Consider the following 22,301-nt stretch of genomic DNA (forward strand, 5'->3'; position numbering starts at 1 on the left):
CAGAATAGTCGTGCAAATAACCCTCTAACTTTTTGAGGTACCATGATTCCTCTGGCTACTATTAATTTCTGCATGAACTCTGAAATATCTACCATTATGATTTTAGAAAGTCCGCCATCTTTGGCACTCGCGACATACAAATCCCGTTTATCGACAGAAAGCACCGTCCTTGACAAAGCGTCATCAAGGAATTCTCAGCTACGCGGTCCGCTTGGGCCACGCGCTGCGGTTACCCCTCTTGTTCCGACTAACATTTGGCACCATACGGTTGCTGACAAGGTCCGGCTAGCCTAGTAGCCAGTGCATCCACGCCAACTCTGATCTTAGAATGTTTTCAGGGCACCACATCTCGCCTGTTACCTCACAGGCTGCACCAAATTGTCCTCCATCCGACAAACTAAGCCATGTGACATTAGAACTGTGATACATTCTCATGCATGATACAAGAAATCGTGAAAAATTTCTGCTCTTACAGCAAAACTATAACATATTTACCTTAAAGCTACAGCTCACATGTAAAATTTTCCCACACAACACTGCTACCTGATAACACCCAACTTAGCCCAGTTGCTAAGAGATACTAATGTCATTTTGCCTAAAGGATAAACATTACATTAAAGAGGGAACGCGTGTCAGAAAAGACACTCAAACAAAAGTTACTGTAGACATCACTACACTACAGTTTTTTCTTAACATGCCTTTACATACAATGTATTTAAATTGGATGTTTCTACTTACATTATATTTACAATAAATACAGGGCGAGTCAAATGTCATTGGACACCTTCATAAGTTGGAAAACTAAAGGGAAAATTGAAATTTGATGATGGGAACTTAGGTTTGATGTGGGGCCGTAACTTTTGGAGTGAATGTCATTCACGGCTGTCATCTTGAAATCCGCCATTTTGCATTCAAGTCATTTTTTAAATGGGAAGGGGGTGTATGACACATTAAATAACACTCGCTTGAGCTCTGGAATTTAGTGGTGTATTTTGTTATAGTCTATCTCGTACAGTTTAGAAGCTATTAATTTTCAAAGTTACCATGATACCGACTCATGTCTCTCTTTGTTCCAGATGATCTAAAATGTATCTGACACGTGAACGGAAGATCGAAATCATCTTTATTTCACGGAAACACAGCTACCGAACAATAGCAGCTGACTACAACAGACGGCACCCACACAGAGAAGCGGTATCGCACAGCACGGTGGCTCACGTGATCGCCATATTCCTGGAAAGGGGCTCTGTTCACGATTGGGTACGTAGTGGACGACCAAGGACTGCCACCAATGAGGAAACTGCAACTGCGGTTGTTGCGTCGTTTGTGGAAAGTCCTAAATGAAATACCCGTCGTGTGGCCCTAGCTTGTGGAATTTGCCAAACCTCCGTTTTCCGGGTATTACACACCATTAAGTGGCATCCTTACAAGCTGCAGATACAACATCGACTTAAGGATGATGCCCCTGATCGCATGTTGGAGATCTGCCTGTGGGCTACTGAACAACACGAAATGGATCCTTCGTTTGCCAAGGGCATACTGTTCAGCTACGAGGAATGTTTCACTTTGAACAGGGAGGTTAATCGACATAATTGTCGATTCTGGAGTGACGCAAATCCGAACCGGGTTGCCCAGTTTCAGAACATAGTCCAGCGAAGGTGATGGTGTGGTGTGGCATGTGGGACACACGCATCATTGGGCCATTTTTAATTTACAACACCTTAACTGCACCACAGTATCTGATGCTGCTGCAGGACCTTGTGTTCCCTTCCACACTGGCATGTTCCCATCTTATTTTCAGCAGGATGGATCCCCTCCACACTATGGCATTGGTGTCCGTGAATGGTTGGAGGAACAACTGCCAGGGAAGTGGATTGGTCGCCGTGGTCACGTGGAGTGGCCGCCCAGATCCCCTGACTGAACGTCCCTTGATTTTTATCTATGGGGACATCTTAAGCAGGTAGTGTATACTGAGAGCATCCATAATTTGAGACACCAGGAGGAACACACATAACACGCCTAGGACCAAACTGCAGGAGACACTCTCCTCCGTGTGCAGTCAGAGTGGATGATTCGGCTACAGTTGTGCATTGCACGGGATGGACAGCACATAGAATATGTGTTGTAGCAGTCGGTATGAAGGTAATTTCCCAACTTTGAACATTAATAACCTCTAAACTGCAAAAGATAGACAAAAACAAATTACGCCACTAAATTCCAGAGCTCAAGCGAGTGTTGTTTCATGTGTCGTACACCCCCCCCCCCCTTCCCATTAAAAAAAAAAAGACTTGAATCCAAAATGGCGGATTTGAAGATGGCGGCCATGAATGACATTCACTCCAAAAGTTGCGGCCCCATATCAAACCTATGTTCCCATCATCAAGTTTCAATTTTCCCTTTAGTTTTCGAACTTATGAAGGTGTCCAAGGACTTTTGACTCGCCCTGCATTTTACATACAATATTTTTAGTTACAATGTTATTCCATGCAATATACAGTGACGGAAAAACTCGCAACACCACAAACTAATTAACTCAGAGTACGGAAACATAATTATTACTTTTTTATAGTTAACACATTTAAGTGACTGACACTGCAAGGTCACAAGTTAATGTAAGCTCAAGGTACGAAATTGCACATTCGAAATGCTGGTACACTAATAAAAGGTGTAACCGCCAGAATGTTGAACGAAAGCATGAAAACGTTAATGTATAATGTTCTACAGGTGCCAGATGTCAGTTTGTGGGATGGAGTTTCATACCTGTTGCAGCTGGTCGAACAATACTGGCACGGTTAAAGCTGGTTGTGGATGAGGCTGGAGTCGTTCGATGGTATCCCATATACAGGGTGAGTCACCTAACGTTACCGCTGGATATATTTCGTAAACCACATCAAATACTGACGAACTGATTCCACAGACCGAACGTGAGGAGAGTGGCTAGTGTAATTGTTTAATACAAACCATACAGAAATGCACGGAAGTATGTTTTTTAACACAAACCTACGTTTTTTTAAACGGATCCATGTTAGTTTTGTTAGCACATCTGAACATATAAACAAATACGTAATCAGTGCCGTTTGTTGCATTGTAAAATGTTAATTACATTCGGAGATATTGTAACCTAAAGTTGACGCTTGAAACCTCCGACGTTCAGTTGCGTGTTGTAACAAACACGGGCCGTGGTCGGCGAGCAGCATCTGCAGGGACATGTTTACGATGACGACCGTGTTTACGAGTGTGGCTGTAGTGCACTGTTGTGGTTTGGTCTAGCTGTCGCAGTGTCCGCATGAAGCGCTTGCTGCTATTGTTATTCTGCATTCGTCTCCGCACGCAGACCAACTGTAGTACACCGTGTTACCAGACGTCTGTGATAGTGTAGTGTTGTAGGAAATGTGACCATGGTGTATTCGAACTCTGAAAAGGCGGAGATGATACTGATCTATGGCGAGTGTCGACGAAATGCAGCTGAAGCCTGCAGGGTGTATGCAGAACGGTACCCGGACAGAGAGCATCCAACGTGCCGCACATTGCAAAACACCTACCGCCAACTGTATGCAACAGGTATGGTCGTAGCACGCAAACGGGTCCGTAACAGGCCCGTCACAGGAGAAGCGGGTGTAGTTGGTGTGTTAGCTGCTGTTGCCATGAACCCACACATGAGTACACGGGACATTGCGAGAGCCGGTGGACTGAGTCAAAGTAGTGTCATGCGCATACTGCATCGTCACCGCTTTCACCCGTTTCATGTGTCGCTACATCAGCAATTACATGGTGATGACTTTAATCATCGAGTTAGATTCTGTCAATGGGCATTAAAAGAGAATGGGTTGCAGTTCTACCTGTTTACCGATGACGCAGGTTTCACAAACCACGGGGCAGTGAATCTACGGAACATGCGTTACTGGTCCGTGGACAATCCTCGCTGGCTCAGACAGGTAGAGCGACAGCGACCGTGGACTGTAAATGTATGGTGCGGAATCATTGGCGAACCTCATTGATCCTCACTTCATTTCAGGGGCCCAAACAGCTGCAACATACATCGCGATTCTACAGAATGATCTATCAACGTTGCTCGAAAATGTCCCACAGGAAACGCGTCTACGTATGTGGTATCATGATGATGGTGCACCTGCACATTCCGCAATTAACACTAGGCTGACCCATGACAGGATGTTCGACGGGCGTTTTGTAGGACGTGGAGGACGCATAAATTGGCCAGCCCGTTCTCCTGATCTTACAACTCTGTACTTCTTTCTTTGGGGTACGTTAAAGGAGAATGTGTACCGTGATGTGCCTACAACCCCAGAGGATATGAAACAACGTATTGTGGCAGCCTGCGGCGACATTGCACCAGATGTACTGCGGCGTGTACGACATTCATTACGCCAGAGATTGCAATTGTGTGCAGCAAATGATGGCCACCACATTGAACATCTATTGGCCTGACATGACGAGACATACTCTATTCCACTCCGTAATTGAAAACGGAAACCACGTGTGTACGTGTACCTCACCCCTCATGGTAATGTACATGTGCGTCAGTGAAAAAGACCAATAAAAAGGTGTTAGCATGTGGACGTAATGTGCTGTTCCAGTCTCTTCTGTACCTAAGGTCCATCACCGTTCCCTTTGGATCCCTACATAAATCGGTGCTCTCCGATACACACGATCGAACAGCGGAGGAGTGGTACTCAAGCGTCAACTTTAGGTTACAATATCTCCGGATGTAATTAACATTTTACAATGCAACAAACGGCACTGATTACGTATTTGTTTATATGTTCAGATGTGCTAACAAGACTAACGGGGTTCCATTTAAAAAAACGTAGGTTTGTGTTAAAAACATACTTCCGTCAATTTTTTTATGGTTTGTATTAACAAATTACACTAGACCCTCTCCTCACTTTCGGTCTGTGGAATCGATTCGTCAGTATTTGATGTTGTTTACGAAATATATCCAGCGGTAATGTTATGTGACTCACCCTGTATATTTGATTGAAGACAGCGCTAGTGATCGATCAGGCCAAGGCAACATGTCGATACTCTGTAGAGCATGGTCGGTTACAACACTTGCATGTCGACGAGTCTTGCACTGTTGGAAAACACCCCCCTGGAATGCTGCTCATGAATGGCAGCACCATGGTCGAATCACTGTATAGACGAACAGTTTTTCAGTCAGGATACGTGGAATAGCCATGCAGTAATACGAAATAACGTTTGCTGTCATGCGGAATCGCGCCAAAGATCGTAATTTCACTTAGAGTTCTAGTGTCTACATACAGAGAGGTTGGTTGCAGGCCCTCATCTGGTCTCGTTTTAACCTACACACGACGTTGATTGACATCAAGGCTGAGCCAGCATTCATCAAAACACGCAACAGACCTCCACCCTGCCCTCCAATCACCTCACGCTAGAGAACATGTACTCTCAGGGTATTCGAGACTTATTAAATTTTCACCGCCCTCTGGAGGAAGTTATTCAAAATATGGGTGCTGTAAGAAACTGCAAAATCACCCAGCTGTAAAGGCTATTCACATTAAGATAACGATAAAAGATTTTTCATTCCATCATAATTATCCAAAATATGCTGATCACAACTGGATGTCTTCAAGGCCAGCCTTCCGCAACACAATTAATGCCTCTTCAACGAACTGAAGTTGTTCTATATTGGCAGTAAACTGAAATTGTGTTTAATCATCACATGGTTTCTGGGGTCTTTTTATACTCCAAGGCTCATTTACCTACAAGGAAACAGTTTAATGTAGAGGTACACTTATTATTCCCTAGATTTCTCTTTGATGGACTTTTTATTGTAACTGAGTAAAATATTTTCGTTTGTAGTACTGTTTGTAGGACAGTAATTTAAAATTTTTGCGTGTGAATCGGAATATACCCCAGGTATGTAATATGTGATTTTGAACGTTATAGCCGGCTGGGGTGGTGGAGTGGTTCTAGGCGCTACAGTCTGGAATCGCGCAACCGCTACGGTCGCAGGTTCGAATCCTGCCTCGGGAATGGGTGTGTGTAATGTCCTTAGGTTAGTTCTAGGGGACTGATGACCTCAGAAGTTAAGTCCCATAGTGCTCAGAGCCATTTGAACTCTTTATTTGAACGTTATATTTCAATGTTATTACCAAAAAAAAGGACTTGGCAACAATGTACCTTCGAAATCGACATTTACACGTCCATATTGTAAACAGTTCCTAGAAAATACATACATGAGCCTTATTAAGACCAATTCGCACTTAGGTATCGCATTTCGATAAAGTGACACGTAGTGTCATGCTTTATTAGTCATGGATGGTGATATACGTTTTGAAAGGACTACAGGCTCGAGCAGGCTTCAATATTGAGATGTGTCCTCACGCCCGTACTATGGCAAGATAAAAGAGAAGACAAACTAAATATACATTTTCAGAGACTGGTTAAATAGATGAACGATATTCTAAAAAAAACCTGAATACAGACGACTTCTAAATTCCAAGCATGTTGTTTATCACACCAATAAATGTTGGTTTTTTGGTACAGACCGCGTAGTAAGGCATATGAGATTATTTAAATAAATGCATTTTTCTGCCAGTCTCCCTGTTGCAGTCAAATTACTACTTAAATTAACGAAATTAACCTACCAAGGTCTACCTCTTCTTGAACCATTGCTGTAGCTCATAACTACCCAGTTCCCTCAGTTCAGTAATCAAGAGGGTAAAAAAAAAGTCAAGATAATTAACTTTCAGTTTTTCTGACAGAATAAGCTAACGTAGAAATATTTGTCATCTTAAACAGGCAAACAGAAATGTAGACTGAAACTTCCTGGCAGATTAAAACTGTGTGCCGGACCGAGACTCGAACTCGGAACTTTTGCCTTTCGCGGGTAAGTGGTAGAGCACTTGCCCGCGATAGACAAAGGTCTCGAGTTCGAGTCTCGGTCAGGCACAAAGTTTTAATCTGCCATGAAGTTTCATATCAGCGCACACTCCGCTGCAGAGTGAAAATCTCAATCTGGAAACATCCCCTGGGCTGTGGCTAATCCATGTCTCCGCAATATCCTGTCTTTCAGGAGTGCAAGTTCTGCAAGGTTCGCAGGAGAGCTTCTGTAAAGTTCGGAAGGTAGGAGACGAGGTACTGGCAGAAGTAAAGCTGTGAGGACGGGGCGTGAGTCGTGCTTGGGTAGCTCGTTGGTAGAGCACTTGCCCGCGATAGACAAAGGTCCCGAGTTCGAGTCTCGGTCCGGCACACAGTTTTAATCTGCCTGGAAGTTTCATGTCAGCGCACACTCCGCTGCAGAGTGAAAATCCCATTCTAGAATTTTACACTGGTTGAACCTAAGTTTTTTGTAGCAGTAATAAATGTACTGCTTTTGAATTCTCACTTAAATTATTGTCTCGTCTCGTTGTGCTGTAAAATTCGGAGAATGGTTCCTTCAGAGCCCCTGATCACGACACGCTTACAAAATGAATATTAACCTTTTGACGTTGGATGATCATAGTATATTACTAAAACCAGTTTGATCTTCATTTATCTAATAAATCACATTGGTTAAAAATTAGGACCATACAACTGAATGATCTTTTCTAAGTAATATTATATTATATATTATAGAAACATTAATATTCTTAAGATTCTGTATACAATCTGATTTTACAATATACATTTCACAATACAAAACTTCACATTAGTTAATCTGCAGGTATGTCACACACTTAGCATGGCACATCTGTCATTCTTCCAACCTCATAAACAGACTCTTTCGAACACGTTAAAATATAGTAAGAATAGACGATACACTTCGCTGGTGCAACATGTTTGTGAAGTAACATTACAGCAACTCTGAGTATACAATTGTAAAGAAAGTAGTAATCAGGGCCCGACCAAATTTTATGGGCAAGAACAATCGTGTATTACTAAGCATAGTTTTCGTAATTAAATTTTATTACTCGTATATTAAATAGGTAATCATCAACCGGTTACTGAGGGAAAGACCAAATTTGATTTCACAAGATATTAACGCTCTGGGAGATGACATGAAGATATAGAAATGAATTTTCAAAGCTTAAAAGAGAATAAGTAAAATTGGGAAGAACAGTCTCCAAACAATATAGTTATTCCGAAAACCCCCCACAGCAAAAATAAGACATCAATTTTCAAAGAAATATCGCCAAATTATAAATTTTATCGAAGGTTTCTTCAAACAGAGATTTATTGTTAACTACTATTAATCAGGTGACACTATGATACAGATTCGTTCATGTCCCCCCTGTTTTTTGCATATTTTCCATTGCTTGAACAGGAGGATGTTACCAACACCTAGACTTTTCGCTGCTGTTTGGCAGACTCAAAGCTCCCGCTTACAGATTTAACGCTGCTGTCGCCATTTCCATAATATTTGATTAAAAACAATGTAAGATTAATGTTGTCTTCGTACTTCATCCATTGATTGTAAGACCGGTTTGTTTAAATTGGTATCATAGAGTTCTGTTGTCTAATTTCTATGTTGTGGAGTACTATCGATATCTAGAGGAAGCGTCGGTGTAAACCCGCGTTTTATTGGATTTTTAAGTGTCGTTTCTGATCAGCAGATAGTAACTCTATGCCGGTTTTCTGTAGTACATGAGAATGTAAGTTTCTCTGAGTGCTAAGATCGATTTCTGCTATAGTCTTGTTGGAGGTGGACAGAGAGTTTACGTTAGCTTCCATGGCCCAATAGTGTGTTGTACAACTTAAAAAAAACTATAGGAGCGTCCAGCGGCAAATTCCAGTGAAGGCTACAAAATTTGTGTTTCGTGTGCCGATGGAGAAACAGGTCTTCACTCAATCCTTAGGAGAGGTCCTTCTTTGGCTCGTCAGATGCCTCGGGAGAGTCTTTTAGAAGCTTCTGCTGGATTTATCTCTGCAGAAGACGCCAAATAAGGTGTATTCCCACGCGTTCGTCTTGGAGTTTGATTGGTCTGTACTGCAGAACTGAAATGCATGGCAACGGATTGGTCAGCGAAGACAGGGACACATGTTGGCAAGATACCATATCTATCTAGGTAGTGTAGGCAAACAGCTCTGGGGATACGAGGAGAACAGCCATGGTAGCTTTTAGGGCGCTGGAAGTGCAGTAAGGCATTTGCGTAATAGTACAAAGTTCGCTGAGAGTGTGTGGGAAGTTATAAGGACAGTGAACAGTAATTTCTTTGCTGGCTATAGCCTGATGAAAGCTGGGAATACTGGGAGTATTTTCGATGCTGACGTTGTCAGATAATCTTTGGGCGTTGCACAGATCAAAGTCTGGTAAGATTCAATAGATGACTGAATGAAAACGAAAGAGGTTGCTGCCGTACGAAGCTAATCCATACTGCATGGTGAAAGGGTAGGATACAAGTACACTATGTGATCAAAAGTATCCGGACACCGGGCTGAAAATGACTTATAAGTTCGTGGCACCCTACGTCGGTAATGCTGGAATTCAATATGGTATTTGCCCACCCTTAGCCTTCCACTCTCGCACACATACCTGACGAGGTATCTATGTCAGTCGGCGAGGCATGGCACGAAGTCGTCGTTCCAAAAGGTCCCAGAGGTGTCCTATATGATTCAGCCCTTAAAGGGCTATAATTGTCGTCTAACCACTCCACCGCACACCGTGCGTAATGAGCAGGTTCTCCTTCGAGTTGAAAGATACAATAGCCTTCCCCTAATTGCTCTTAAAAGAAAAGAAAAGAAAAAAATGCTCTGAGAACTGACTGAGGTCATCAGTCCCATGGACTAAATACACCTAACTCACTATAGGGCATCACACACATCCATGCCCGAGGCAGGATTCGAACCTGAGACCGTAGCTACAGCGCGGTTCCGGACTGAAGCGCCTAGAACCGCTTAGCCACAACGGCCGGCGCTCTTCAAGAGTGGGAACTGAGAAGATTGTTCAAACATCAATGTTGGGCCGTTCTGTGATAGTGTCACGCAAAACAAAAAAGCCCCTCCATGAAAAACACGACCGCAAAATAACACCACCGCCTCCGTTGATCTACACACGCTGGCAGACGACGTTCAACGGGCATTCACCATACCTAAACCCTGCCATCGCATCGCCACATTGGGTACCGTGATTCGTCACTCCACACAGCTTTTTTCCACTGTTCAATCGTCCAAATCGTTTGGAATTTACTGGCGTGATATGTGGCTTATGAGCAGCCGCTCGACAATGAGATCAAAGTTTTCTCTCCTCTCGCCTAACTGTTATAGTACTTGCAGTGGATCCTGATGCAGTTTGAAATTGCTGTGTGATGGTCTCGTTAGATATCTACCTATTACACATTACGACCCTCTTCAACTGTCGACGGTGTCTGTCAGCGAACAGACGAGATCGGTCTGTACGCTGTACGTGTCCCTTCACGTTTCCACTTCACTATCACATCGGAAACAGTGGACCTAGGGATCTTTAGGAGTGTCGAAACCTCGTGGACAGACGTATGACACAAGTGACGTCCAAACACCTGACCACGTTCGAAGTCCGTGAGTTCCGCAGAGCGCCCCGTTCTGCTCTCTCACGATGTATAATGACTACTGAGGTCACTGATATGGAATACCTGGTAGTAGGTGGCAGCACAATATACCTAATATGAAAAACGTATGTTTTTGGGGGTGTCCGGATACTTTTGATCACATAGTGCAATTGTTAGCGTGACTATGGATGAGCTGTAGACCCTGGAGTATTGATAGCTTCATCGGTATTTCATCTTTACTCTTTTGGAGAAAAGTTAGAATGTAAGACAATTCAGAATAACTTTTTTCGGTTGTACATCTACATATATATACTCCGCTAGCCACCCAGCGATGTGTGGCGCAGGGCATTATTGACGCCAAAGTCATATTTCCGCCACTTCGTTCCACTCGCGTATCGCGTGAGGAAAAAACGACTGTCTGAACGCCTCACTACGAGCTCTAATTTCCGTTATCTTTGAATGTTGATCACTGCCCGATTTGAAAGTTGGTGGTAATAACATATGCTCTACGTCCTGGGGGAAGATCGGATTTAGTAATTTGGTGAGCAGCCCCTTCCGTTTAGAGCGTCATCTATCTGCAATTGTGACCCACTTTAAATTCCTATGAGATTTATAACGCTTTCGCGGTCGCTAAATGTACCAGTTATGAATCTTGCCGCCCATCTTTTGACCTTCGCAGTCGCTTGAATGAGGTCCAACTGGGTGCCATACAGACGAACAATACAATACTGAACGAGCTGAAGTAAGGTATTTCCTTTGTTGAAGGACTGCATCACTTCAGGATTATACCTATCAACCGCAGTCTACAGTTCGCCTTACCCGTTGCTTATGTAATCTGATCGTTCCATTTGAGATCATTTCGAATAGTCACACGCAGATACTTGGCGGATGTTGCCGCTTCCAAGGAGTGGGTGAGTTTGCCGTTCGTTGTTTCAGAATCACGTGGTTTTGTAATGTTCCGTCCTGTAATTACGTAACAAAGCTGTAACTAACGGAACTTTAACTTGGCTTCCGTCATTTGTATCGTATATTCTCTGTATCGTAATAGCAAATATGTATGGATCAATTAGAAGAATCATATTTCCATTCTTCTGTTGTAAAATTCCGTGTAAAATGGTCAAATGAATATTAACAAAGGTTGTAGTTAGAAATAAATATTTTAAAATTTCCACTTTTCAAGTCCCATGTACCTGTAGTAGGTAGTGCAAATCACAATGGTAGCTGTTTACATGCAAAGATTAGAAGTCGTTATCCAAACACTGTACCATGTTATCTTGCGAAGAGCTAGATTATGATCTCTGTCTTAAGATCAGGTCTTAAATAATTTGTTTCACTGTGATAGAACCCGGTATGGCCGTTGCTCTTAGGATTGACTAACGATGCAAAACTAAAACAAAAAATGTTTGAGGTTTCTGATGAGGGTAGTCAGTGGTATACAGGCCAGAAAAGATAGGCTGTCATCTGTGATGTTTCGGGATTTGCTGGCGGATCGGTTGTAAATACTGTTCTCGGATTCGTCACCGGATCACATCTCGTAAATTCTACAAAAAGTTTCGTCGATACACGTGCTCTACATATTCAGCCCATGATAGATGCTATTGTCACTGCTACAAGACGAGACTGATGAAAAATCGCGCAGTGCATTAAAATGTAGGAGACCAGGAGCAGGCAAAATGCGCGCGTTTGAAGACGTTCACAGTTGAAGGAAAAGCTACATTCATAGTGCCTACTACCGTGAGTCGCGGAAAGGTTTTCCGTGTGTGCACTATGCGCAAAGACTGTGCTGCCGGATGCTCCTGTGGTTTAAGGCTGAATTAAATCTCAGCAGCGGACTGCGTCCAGTCATGAATCGTAAGTTCTTGTTTCTTCTATTTTAACCGAATGGCAACCTTTGCTAGATTCGAGGTGACCTTAGGAAGTGAGACATGCGTAAGAGTCCATGCCAATGTGCGACCGAACGATTTGGAGCTGTAGTTAGCGCACGCAAGTCTCGCCTCCGGGAAGATGACGGTTCAAACCGGCATCTGGTCATCCAGTTTGAAGTTTTCCGCGATTTCCCGAAATCGCTTCATGCAAAGGCAAGGACGGTTATCTAAAAGCGCAGGGACGACATCCTTCCGAATCGTTCCCTAATACGATGTGACTGAAGACATCACTGTTTGGTCCCCTCCCCCGAATCAACCAACCAACCAGTGTGGGAAATCTTAAATTGGGCAGACACACCGAACGGTTCAAGAACGTTGTGTTGAAGACCGTCGCCGTATACCAACTACTGGGGTAACTCGATTAATGAGTGGTACAGAAGCGTTGCGTGGACACGGGACACCACATGTCTCTCGAGGTGGCCATATTTATCCATACGGTGGACAAACTCATGAACAGAGATACAGGTTTTCAGTGAAGTGCAGCATACAATCCAGTACTGGCCGTCATTACACTAAAACAGAAGAAACAAAAACGTCCGTGTCATAACACTGCACAGCGCACTATTGATTTTTAACAAGAACGTCCGGCAGCCCTGTCTTTGCCCACAGCGCACGAGCGGGTGGCCTTTCTATGGCTCCTGGTAGGGTGCACTATGAGGGCCCCTTTCCTCCAACTGCGAGCGACTTTACGCGTACGAGTGTTGCCTGCTTCTGGTGTGATAAATTTCGACGCCATCGCGTGATTTTTCATCAGTCGCGTTTTTTAGCAGTTACAACTGCACCTACCACCACGTGAAGATGTCGAAAAGTTGTATCCACGAAACATTGTGATATTTGCACAATATGATACGACGGCAAAACCATGAAGTGTATTTGGAAGCTGTCACCTACTCGCAAGTTTTCCCAGTTATAATCACCAGACATCCGCCACTATTTCTACTACAATTAATTGTACTAAATTTATAAAGTACCTTTCAACATGTCTCAGTTGCGTTCGTATCTATACGTAAGGCAGCGGATGAAAAATCGATTGCATAAGCAGAAGAATTAGCAGTTAAAAGAGCTCAGATGAAATTTTTTTGTAGAGGTCTCCGCACGTGTCGAATTTGCATGGATTTTATCGGGGAAACTTCTCAGCTTTCTCCAACTGCCTGTACAAACTGCAACTTTGAGGAAAAAAAACATTCATTGGTATTTAGGAAGTTCAAGATTTAGTTACGTTAATAATAAAATTATTGTTGCGTAGGAGGTTTTGGAAGAACAATGCTATAATTATCTGACATAAATTACATCCTCGAGGTGACGCTCTGCTTTTACACACAAACCGTCCTTCTGATTCAGCAAGCTTTTTGGGGTTTAATACTAGCTATTTCTTATCTCGTGTGTTAATTCCTGATACATCAGAGACTTTGCATGCATTTTCCTATCTCGTGTGAAACATACGAGTTTCCTGTGTTCCAGTAGTAAATCTAGCCCTGTTGACGGATGCATTATATTACTTCCGTCTTTCAAGACATGTGTAATCCCTATACCTCTATAGTCCATTACATTCTGCTTCCACATATCGACCAACAAGAAACAGATAAGCCGACGTCGCATTTCTTTGCCAGAAATTTGCAGTACAAAAGTTGTTTCAAAGACTTGCGAGGTCTGCTTATCTGTTCACTATTCGGGAGATTCTATTTCCAGTTATCGCAGAGCTTGGGTAGTGTTTTTTGCAAATATGGAAAGCCAGAAATATGGTACTTTGCCAGCAACAAGATAGAAAACATGATAACTAATGTTTAGTGATCATATTTATGCTTGCTGTCTCAACTTAGTGGCGTGTTTTGAAGGCTGGAGGACATGTTGCTGTACTTTTGTCGCTGCCAGAGATTCCGTCATCACTATGGATGATCACCCCGTAAAATTTGCCACCTATGAGTATGCAGAGAAATGGTTACCTGACAATTATTGTCCCTCTTAATATTATCCAGTCAACCGACCAGCATTCCATTCACCCTTGTGTGCTTGTGTGTATGTATGTGTGTGTGTGTGTGTGTGTGTGTGTGTGTGTGTGTGTGTGTGTGTGTGTGTGTGGGTTTGTGTGTGTGCGTGACTAAGCCTCAAATATGGAGCTTACAATCTTTGACTTTCAAATGAAGGCTACGGAAATGATGCACATATTTTACGTTGGCACCATTTTCACGGATCTCGGTGAATCTTCTTAGTTAAATACAAAGATATGCCAGCGTAAGCTATGCTACATAAATGTCTTTCACTTTCGAGTGAAGATTACTTATATAATGATTGTCTTTGAGTCTGGCGTATGTTTGAAGGCAGAGTAAGGAATTTATTACTGCATTTCTTGGAACCTGGTTATGAGGTTTGTATATTCTTTCTGCTTAGCTGCCTCATATGAAAACGTCGATGCAATAAGTTAGAGAAGTGGAGTAGGAGAAGGTACAAATGACAACTGGAATAGCGCAAACTTCTTTGATATTTATTTTTTAATTTCCAACTAACATAGTCGTGTTAAATCCACAATCTATGTTTTTAAATGGTTGTACACTTGAAGGTGAAGGAAATGATTGCGTGGCTCGTTGATGTCATCGATAAGGATAATGACGTTACTGTTAAGGTGGGCATGTTTTGTGGCATAATGCAATTGCCCTTGAACATACACTACTCTGGTGCCTGTGAGTAGGCAAGCCGACAGACGAAGATCAAAGTGTTCACTACATAGTCCGTAAGATCTTCTTCTGACGGGATATACTACGTTCACAACTTAAAACATTTAACTTCTTTCTCCGTTGGATGGAGTACCAATTTCTTCTTTTTAAAGTGTGTAAAGCTCATTCCTTCATAAACTTGATATTAATCATTGTTCTTGAGAAAAATAGTAATAAATAAATATAAAGTTTAGTGAACTTTTTTGTGCTAAGTGAATCATTAATAGTCTTTCTTCACGAATGGAAAGTCAAAATTACAGCTTTTCGTAATTACAGTCAGCTGTTTCTTTTATAGATATGTCCTATTTATTGAAGAACGAAAGCAAAGGGAAAATCGTAAAAAATAAAAGTAAAAACGAAATTAATTAATTGTTTATAATTTTTACCAAATATCTCTTTTCAAATTATATTTTCCTTACGATCTAAGTTAATGCAATCACGCGGGAATCCTTCTGCTACGAAGATTGTTAAAAAATTTACCAATTGTGTTTCGTAAAACTCATGAAGGTGAAGTGTAGATCGCGATACCTAATGAATATCCAATAGTCCTCTAGTATGCATGCTGCATTTCTCTTTGTGTAACATATGTAGAGCCCCATCATTAGATTCAGGAAATAGATTTGACTAGGTGGTTAACTATCTTATTCATATTCGTGTATCTAAAGCCCTGTTTATTTATTTCCACGTTCATTTCTTACACTAGCATCTTGAGAGATGTTCTTTCATATCTACGTTACGACTTTGGTTACAATACTGCCCACATATCATCGTAATTTTAAACAGTCTCTTCACATTAACGTTTATTCTTTGGTGACGTCTTACCTTCTGTCCCTATTGACATTGAAACCTTCTTACACGTTTCTTGTGATGATGCAGCCCTTATTCTTTAACATACAACTTTTAATAACACACAGTTTTTACATATGACCTTCATGATCACATTAATGTGACGGATATCCATTGGGGCTAATGTAACCTTAAGTGCCTGCGCCTTAACAAAGTTTATGTTATTCCAACGATTTTTCATGTATTCTGTTGCAGGTTTGATTGAGCTCTTGCGTACTGTGTTATTTCCGCATATTCTTGGCCACTATTCGTCCACCTTTCTTGTGTAGAGCAGATTTCTGAAAGAAATGACTGAAATATTCTTCCAGAAAAACATTTCAGCAGTCCGTTACTATTGTTTTACTAGATACAATATTTGGAATCTGAGACATTGCTGTATTGTGTTATACGTCGTACGAAATATACATTTTACTAACTTTGTTGATAGATTTCTCTTTTCGTGTTTTTTAATATTTGTTTCTGTGGTCTCCATTTACTTCTCCTACTTGATGATAAACATGTAATTCGAAATTTCCTTTATGCACATTGTCGTTGTTGTGGTCTTCAGTCCTGAGACTGGTTTGATGCAGCTCTCCATGCTTTCTCTACCTTGTGCAAGCTTTTTCATCTCCCAGTACCTACTGCGACCTACATCCTTCTGAATCTGCTTAGTGTATTCATCTCTTGGTCTCCCTCTACGATTTTTACCCTCCACGCTGCCCTCCAATACTAAATTGGTGATCCCTTGATGCCTCAGAACATGTCCTACCAACCGATCCCTTCTTCTGGTCAAGTTGTGCCACAAACTTCTCTTCTCCCCAATCCTATTCAATACTTCCACATTAGTTATGTGATCTACCCATCTAATCTTCAGCATTCTTCTGTAGCACCACATTTCGAACGCTTCTATTCTCTTCTTGTCCAAACTGGTTATCGTCCATGTTTCACTTCCATACGTGGCTACACTCCATACAAATATTTTCAGAAACGACTTCCTGAAAGTTAAATCTATACTTGATGTTAACAAATTCCTCTTATTCAGAACCGCTTTCCTTGCCATTGCCAGTCTAGATTTTATATCTTCTCTACTTCGACCATCATCAGTTATTTTTCTCCACAAATAACAAAACCTCTTTACTACTTCAAGTGTCCCATTTCCTAATATAACTCCCTCAGCATCACACGACTTAATTAGACTACACTCCATTATCCTCGTTTTGCTTTTGTTGAAGTTCATCTTATATCTTCCTTTCAAGACACTATCCATTCCGATCAACTGCTCTTCCAAGTTCTATATTGTCTCTGACAGAATTACAATGTCATAGGCGAACCTCAAAGTTAATATTTCTTATCCATGGATTTTAATACCTACTCCGAATTTTTCTTTTGTTTCCTTTACTGCTTGCTCAAAATATAAATTGAATAACATCTGGGAGAGGCTACAACCCTGTCTCACTCCCTTCCCAACCTTTGCTTCCCTTTCATACCCCTCGACTCTTATAACTGCCATCTGCTTTCTGCATAAATTGTAAATAGCCTTTCGCTCCCTGTATTTGACCCCCGCCATCTTTAGAATTTGAAAGAGAGTACTCCAATCAGCACTGTCAAAATCTTTCTCTAAGTCTACATATGCTAGAAACGTAGGTTTGCCATCCCTTAATCTAAGATAAGTCGTAGGGTCAGTATTGCCTCACGTGTTCCAACGTTTCTATGGAATCCAAACTGATCTTCCCCGAGGTCGGCTTCTACCAGTTTTTCTATTCGTCTGTAAAGAATTCGCGTTAGTATTTTGCAGCTGTGACTTATTAAACTGATAGTTCGGTAATTTTCACTTCTGTCAACACCTGCTTTCTTTGGGATTGGAATTATTATATTCTTCTTGAAGTCTGAGGGTATTTCGCCTGTCTCATACATCTTGCTTTGCAGATGGTAGAGTTTTGTCTGGATTGGCTCTCCCAAGGCCTTCAGTAGTTCCAATGGAATGTTGTCTACTCCTGGGGCCTTGTTTCGACTCAGGGCTTTCAGTGCTCTGTCAAACTCTTCAGGCAGTATCGTATCTCCCATTTCATCTTCGTCTACATCCTCTTCCATTTCCATATTATTGTCCTCAAGAACATTGCCCTTGTATAAACCCCCTATATACTCCTTCCACCTTTCTGCTTTCCCTTCTTTGCTTAGAATTGGGTTTCCATTTGGCTCTCTTTTCTGCAAAGGTCTTAATTTTCCTGTAGGCAGTATCTATCTTACCCCTAGTGAGGTAAGCCTCTACATCATTCCATTTGTCCTCTAGCCATCCCTGCTTAGTCTTTTGCACTTACTGTCGATCTCATTTTTGAGACGTTTGGATTTCTATTTTCCTGCTTCATTTACTGTGTTTTTATAGTTTCTCCTTTTATCAATTAAATTCAATATATCATCTGTTACCCAAGGATTTCTACTAGCCCTCGTCTTTTTACCTACTTGATCCTCTGCTGCCTTCACTACTTCCTCCCTCAGAGCTACCCATTGTTCTTCTACTGTACTTCTTTCCCCCATTCCTGTCAATTGTTCCCTTATGCTCTCCCCGCAACTCTGTACAGTTTCTGGTTTAGTCAGTTCATCCAGGTCTCCTTAAATTCCTACCTTTTGGCAGTTTCCTCAGTTTTAATCTACAGTTCGTAACCAATAGATTCTGATCATAGACCTCGTCTGTCCTTGGAAAAGTCTTACAATATAAAACATGTTTCCTTCTCTCCCTTTTCCTAGTCTCGATTTCCAGTCACCCACGACTATTCAATTTTCGTCTCCCTTCACTACCGGAATAATTTCTTTTATCTCATCATACATTTCATCGTTTTTTTAATCATCTGCAGACCTAGTTGGCATATAAACTGGTACTACTGTAGCAAGCATGAGCTTCGAGTCTATCTTGGCCACAATAATTCGTTCACTATGCTCTTTGTAGTAGCTTACCCGCACTCCTATTTTTTATTCATTGTTGAACCTACACCTTCATTACCCCTATTAGATATTGTATTTACAACTGGGTATTCACCTGACCAAAAGTCTTGTTCCTCCTGCCACCGAACTTTACTAATTCCCACTATATCTAACTTTAACCTATCCATTTCCCTTTTTGAATTTTCTAACCTACCTGCCTGATTAAGGGATCTGACATTCCACGCTTCGATCCGTAGAACGCGAGTTTTCTTTCTCCTGATAAAGTCGTCCTCTTGAGTAGTCCCCGCCCAGAGATCCGAATGGGGGACTATTGTACCTCCAGAATGTTTTACCCAAGAGGACGCCATCATCATTTAACCATAAAGTAAAGCTGTATGCCCTCGGGAAAAATGATGGCTGTAGTTTCCCCTTGCTTTCAGCCGTTCGCAGTACCAGCACAGCAAGGCCGTTTTGTTTAGTGTTACAAGGCCAGATCAGTCAATCATCCAGACTGTTGCCCCTGCAACTACTGAAAAGGTTACTGCCCCTCTTAAGGAACCACACGCTTGTCTGGCCTTTCAACAGATACTCTTCCGTTGTGGTTGCACCTACGGTAAGGCCATTTGTATCGCTGAGGCACACAAGCCTCCCCACCAATGGCAAGGTCCATGGTTCATGGGGGGGGGGGGGGGGTAGTTGTTATGCACATTACTTTGTAGTAATCTGTCAAGAAGTGTTTCAATGTAGCATTTATTTACATCTTCTACATCAGGAGACAGGAGGATTATTATTGATTTCTGAAAATCTTCCTCCTGAAATGATTTACTATTGAAAAAGGTATCAACATTGCTACAGCAGCTACGTAGATTTACTTCAACATACAGACAGGAAAATGTGTCCAAGGAACTTAATTCTTCATAGTTCAGCCAATCTGCAGGAAACGTTTTTAAATTATTTATGCAAATCTTCTATGTCAATGAGTATATCTAAAAGTTAAGATTTCAGAAAAAAGCCTACAGTTCCTATTGAGATTTGCCTCCACATCATAGAAATATACCACTGCAGGGAATTTGAAATTATAACACGTATATGTCCGCGACTGTGTTCTAATTTACTATCGGTAACATTAATTTACTTTCGGTGACGTTAAAAGCATGGGTGGTAACATTGAGACTGCCACGGGAATTCTACTGTTAAAATCAGAGGAGAGAGCTGATAGGGGGAAGTAATGCATAGAAAGCCTCTATGAGGGGGAAGATTTGTCAGATGAGATAGAAGAAGAAACAGGAGTTGATTGAGAAGAGATAGGGGATCCAGTAATAGAATTTAAGAGTGCTTTGGAGGACTTAAGATCAAATAAGGCAGAAGGGATTGATAACATTCCATCAGAATATCTAAAGACATGGGGGAATTTGGAGACAAAACGACTATTCACATCGGTGTGCAGAATGTATGAGTCTGACGACATACCATCTGACTTTTGGAAAAGCATCATCCACAAAATTCCGAAGATTGCAAGAGCTGACGTGTGAGTGTATTATCGCACAGTCAGCTTAACAACTCATGGATCCAAGTAGCTGACAAGGGTAATGCACCGAAGAATGGAAAGGAAAACTGATGATGCGCTATACGATGATCAGTTTTGCCTCAGGAAAGGTAAAGGCACCAGAAAGGCAATTCTAGTTCTGCGGTTAGTAATGGAAGCAAAACTAAAGTAAAATCTAAACACGTTCATACTATTTGTCGACCAGGAAAGAGCGTCCGACAATGTAAAATTTTGCAAGTAGTTTGACATTCTGAGAGAAATAGGGGTACGCTATAGAAAGAGATGTGTAATATACAATATGTACAAGAGCTAAGAGGGAATACTAAGAGTGGACGACCAAGAACGAAGTACTCGGATTAGAAATGGTGTAAGACAGGTATGTAGTCTTCAACGACCTGTTGAAGGTGATTGCTAACATTAAATGTCGATTTTGTTTTAGTCTTGGAAATGTACTAGATTTGTTCGTGTACATGATTTTGGTAAAGTATTGATTTAACTTCGTTTCTTTCATTGCTAATATTAAAGGTTATTTTCCAGTCAGAGGTTTTATGAAAATATAAGAACTTTAAAGCAACATCGCTTTCACAAACCCAATCTAAGGTGGTAATATCCCAGTACTACAATAGAAATTTCAACATGGAAATTTTTTTGTGGTAGTGAACTATTATAGTCCTATAGCTGTAATCAAAGTTGAGACATTCTGTAGTTCATTATTCAGGTACAGGTTTTGTAATCGGCATTTGCCAGGATAAAGCGTCAGGAGGTTCCCATCGTCTCTGCTTTCGACCTTTGTGGGATCAGAACCAATGTTCCTTCGGTGTCTCAAGGAATCGTGGGCAGGATTGAGTGCCCATTGTTGTACATTTTTGTGTTTCTGTTTTCGTATAATTTTTCCGATATGCAGGAAGTCTCTCGATGAAGGTGGTAATATAGGCCAATTCGAATGAAACAAATCATATAACAAGTGTCCATTTTTTATTAACTGTGGTGATACAGCTGGTTCAGAGATAAGTTTTTGTTTTTCATGTGGGTACTGCAGTTTCTGTAGCGTTATTATTCAATTGTAGTTTTTGTATCGAAGATCAAGTTGTGGCGTTCTGCTTGAGCTGCATTATTTAACTATTGAACTGTGACTGTTGTTGTTAATTGGCAGCCAATTTTCTTGCACTGCTTAAGGTTGCCGTATTTATTTGCAGTTCTGAGTACGATGGAATGATACTGAATAGGCCATAGCAAAAAGCTCATGACCCAATTATTTCAAAAAACTAATTATATATTATAACAGAGAGATGAAGGTAGCAAGATACGTACAAGAACGGAAGCAGTCAACAGTCAAATGGTGTCACTATCTGAATTCAGTCGTAAACTCCATGTAGAAAGATCATGAATCAGTGACTGGGGCTCTTTTGTAAACGACTATATGGTAGTGTGGTTAACTGAAAGGAAAAGACATTGGAGGCCTCTTTCTGCTTTCAAATGTGTTTCTACTAATTTAATTTTACACATAATTTAATGGTTCACTGCAGAATGCCCACAAAATTTTACAGTAAAATGAATGAAGTTCCTGACTCCAGTGAATAGGAAAATAACGTCTGTGGGCTGAATTTTGACTACCTATGAAATTTACTTTTACGAAATATTAAGGTTCGGGATAGATTTTGTTTGAAAGAGGTACAGGACAATTTTTTTAACATATATAATTTGAGAAGTAAGCAGTCACACTTAGACAGGTACCACTAAGTTGCCAACAAAGGTGGAAATGAAATTTGATTGTTTCTATGCCATTATATCTGGAAACACATCCCAAAATATGTGAATGAGCTTCAAATTTTCATCAGCTGGTGTGGGGTCAGAACAAGAGCTCAGTTATTCATTGCTGCTTAAAACT

The sequence above is a fragment of the Schistocerca serialis genome, chromosome 4 (genome assembly GCF_023864345.2).
Source record: "Schistocerca serialis cubense isolate TAMUIC-IGC-003099 chromosome 4, iqSchSeri2.2, whole genome shotgun sequence".
Lineage (NCBI taxonomy): Eukaryota > Metazoa > Arthropoda > Insecta > Orthoptera > Acrididae > Schistocerca > Schistocerca serialis.